We start from the raw sequence: 3,225 nt of genomic DNA, 5'->3' as shown, positions 1-3,225 counted from the left end.
GTCTTGACATTCTTCAAGGGGAGGATGGTCATAAAATCTATGAATTAAATATCAGCTGCTTCTCATTGTTCACTTTGAGAACTGAGTTTGAGGTCCACGTTGCCCACCCTTGACACCCCCTCCTTGTTCTTTCTCAGACAACGCATTAAAGATTTATGCAGGGGATCAATGTTTTTTGGCGTTTTTTTAAGGAGGGCTGGGAGAAGCTTGTTTTGTCTGTCCTATTAATTTTGTTTTGGCTCTTGTTAATGTAATAATGTCCAAGTGATCTGTAAAAATAAATGGCAGGAAGGCAGTTCGATAGGACATGACTGTTTCTAGCTAGTGATCTTTGTATAGGTGAAAATTTTCCAGTTCAACTCTGCCAAGTGCCTGGTTTCCAACCATAGATACATATATAGAAGCCTTTTTGTTGTTGTTGTTGTTCTACTATTTTGTATATATATCTATGGTATGGCCAGGTTTTTCTCTGATCTACCTGTGATGTCATTACTCAGGGTGGCAACAGAAGAGGACCTTTTACCTCCACACTAAGATGCTGTCTCTCCTGTGGTGACACACGGCCTTGTACTGTATCTGCCGTTGCTTCAAACTCACTCGCTCAAATGTTCTGGACTCTTTAACCATTTGGAGACGTGTGTAGTTTTAGTTTTTTTTGTTTTGTTTTGTTTAAATAAATCTTAGCATTTTTTTTTTATTATTATTATTATTATTTTTTTTTTTGTACAGCCAAGTGTTTGAGTTGCTCAGTGCAACTGGAGCGCTGAACACAATAATGAGACATCTGGCTTAAAAAAAAGAAAGAAAAGGAAAATGCCCAGCAGCAGAAGTATGTTGATGTTTTGTGCATGTTCCTCAGCCCATCACAAATGTGACGTTACAATTGCACTAGACAGTTGCACCTCAAATAAAAAAAGAAAAACATGACAAAACTGGGAATGTTTTTTTGTTTTTGTTTTAAGTCATAAATTTATCATATGTTTACATCTTTTCTCCTCTGGAAGCTGAAAAATTATAGGTATTAGAAAAATGGTAATTTATAAATATTTATGGCTTCCCAGTTTACAACATGAATGGCTGGCTCTGCCAAACCTCCGTGCGCATGCGCAAGTGAGTCTACTACGTAAATATTTATATATTACACGGGTGTCTCATTGGTTCCATATGGCCGAGCCTCCCCAACAGAACCTTATGGTCGGCCCGCCCATCCGCCCGAGAACGTGCAAAGGGGGAGCGAGCAGGAAAAATGTAGAACGACGGCTGAGGAGCCGAAGATGGCGAGTTTGACACTGAAACGTGTTACAACGGAGGTCCCGCCCCGTTTTTAGTGCATTATATTTAAACGGGTAAAATCAGCCGTTAGTTTCATTTTGCAGGGAAAGTTGAGACTTATAAAATGCTTGAACAGTATGAATGTGTAGTTTTGCGGGTAAAGATTAGCTGCCACAGTGCGTGATATATTTATTCAGAGCCAGAGATTTTAGAAGTAAGAAATCAGAAAAAGACGAACATAATTTCTCCTGTTCAATCAGGCCAAAGCCACACCCAGAATCATTAACGTGTGCAGCTGTGCAGTAAAACTGGTCATTAATATTTATGACTGCTTGTCAATGAAAGTCAATAAAATCACCTGTATTATTTATTAAAATAGGACCATGCTCTGTTGACTTTTACTAATGGTGAGCTGTTTATATGTTAAGGTAAAGGTTTGATGGAAGGACATTAAAGTATAGGAAGTGCAAAACATAAGGTTAAAAGGAGCATCACTGAGAATTATGTGTAACCAAATGTTGCTGTTTAAGTGGGGCTACACAGCATCTTTATTCCTTGTCCCCCTGTCCCACTTCTTGAGACAATGTCCCACATTTTGACTGGGGCTCTGCAGAACATGCAGGTCCTTACAGTCCATCTGTGGCCTTTTTCCTGAAAGGCTATAGATGGACTGTAGAGTGAAATGAAAATTATGCCTATCAATGAAAGTTACAAAGTGTGTGTCATAATTGGATAGAAATTGCTAAAATTAGTCAGATATGTCTCAAAAAAGCCAATCTATGGATACATCCCAACTGAAACCCCAAAACTGTTACTAGACAGAAAAGCATCTGAAATAACAGATAATACAGTATATGAAGACTATCGCATGCTAGCGTAAGAAGAATTTCTTTTTCTTTCTACCAAACCTTACTAGCTATGCATGGGATATATGGAACATAAAAACACATGTCTATACTATGATATTCAATTCTATACAATAGCATTCCATTTAGTGCTCATTTGAACCATCACATTTACAAATATATATGATTGTGGGATTTGCATGAAACATTTGTATATGCCATATAGATGTTGGCAATCACGGTGCCCTAGACAATGTTTATGCAAAGCTTCATCAAGATTGGAAAGAAAAGAAAAGTTGCATTTAAATATAAAACATCTGACTACCTCCCAGCATTGTTAACGTGTCACACTTTGTCCCACACAAACACTGTGTTTAGTTTGTTGGGTTCTGGTCACCCTAACGAGAGGTTTACTGGTTGAACTGTAATATTTTAGTTTTACCAGCACTTATATTTAAAAATTTTTAATTATTTGGTTCACTTCACAATCTAAGCAAACACCATCCGTTCATGAAGGACATGAGTTGTGGCAGAAAGCTCGAGAATACCGAGGCTTAACCACGTCGCAGTGACTGACGTTTAATTTCAAAGCCTCATTTGAATCTCACAGTGGAGCAGCTCACTGAGCCTGCACGATATTTTTAGTAGCTTTTTCTAGGCTTCACTCTGCCTCCTGTGCCAGAGCCGACTCAATTTCCTCTGACTGCAGGGAGTCTAAAAGTCAACTTTTAGGTTTTTTTCAGTTATGTAAGTTAAAAACAACCTGCCTTGTGTGATATTCAATCAAATTAAACTGTTGGAGCCCATAATTTTATGGCCTATGTATAAAAAAACACCTGAGTACGACAGAGTACATCACTTTGGGGAGTCCTGGGTTAAAATCTAATCAGTAGTGGTCTTTGATCTAACATATACGTAACTAAAGGCTTCTGACCTGACCTCCTCAGATCAGTCTGATCTTAGATCCTGACCTCGTAATGACCATCTCTGGTGGATCAGACACAGAGTGGAGGCAGAGCTTCTGCTCCTGTGTCCAGATGGCACTTTCGCAAATCCCATTTCATTGACAAAAGGTGTTTTCTTCAGGCAGGCCAGACCCTGAGGACAG

The sequence above is a fragment of the Rhamphochromis longiceps genome, linkage group LG23 (genome assembly GCF_057381845.1).
Source record: "Rhamphochromis longiceps isolate RC_006_pf linkage group LG23, R_longiceps_female_GT1.1, whole genome shotgun sequence".
NCBI classification, from domain to species: Eukaryota; Metazoa; Chordata; class Actinopteri; order Cichliformes; family Cichlidae; genus Rhamphochromis; species Rhamphochromis longiceps.
This window is presented reverse-complemented; position numbering follows the sequence as displayed.